We start from the raw sequence: 548 nt of genomic DNA, 5'->3' as shown, positions 1-548 counted from the left end.
CAACATTTCCACAAAACTTTTCCCTTTTTAGAAACTTTCTATTTATGGAAACCTTCCTTTTGTGAAACTTTTCTATTTATGGAAACTTTCCAAGAATAGAAACCCGAGCTATTTCTCTTTTCCCATGACAACAACAGTCAAACATAAAGAAAAATACTCATCTTATTAATCTCAAAAATGTCATAATCGTTACAATCTCAACGAAATTACATCAGAAAAACCAAAAATACAACAACCGGAGCCAACAACCCGCATCCCGAGCACCACCTCATCTTGATACTTAGTCGCACAACCAACCACCCCTAAGCGACCAAATATCAAGAGAGATGGGCTGGAATACTCCGTACCCGCTCCAGCCACGGACTACAACTCGGACCCGGCTAGACAAGCTCAAGCGGTCTGCTTCTCAAACCACTTCTTAAACCTTGCCTTCATCCTCGCCTCGGGCTCCCAAGTCTGCTCCTCTACTCCGTCACAGTCCCACAGGACTCTCATCAAAGGAATCTTCTTCTTCCGAAGTTCCTTGACTCTCCTCTCGAGCACCCTCA

Source organism: Camelina sativa, chromosome 20 (assembly GCF_000633955.1).
Source record: "Camelina sativa cultivar DH55 chromosome 20, Cs, whole genome shotgun sequence".
Taxonomy (NCBI): domain Eukaryota; kingdom Viridiplantae; phylum Streptophyta; class Magnoliopsida; order Brassicales; family Brassicaceae; genus Camelina; species Camelina sativa.
Note: the sequence above shows the minus strand (reverse complement) of the source record.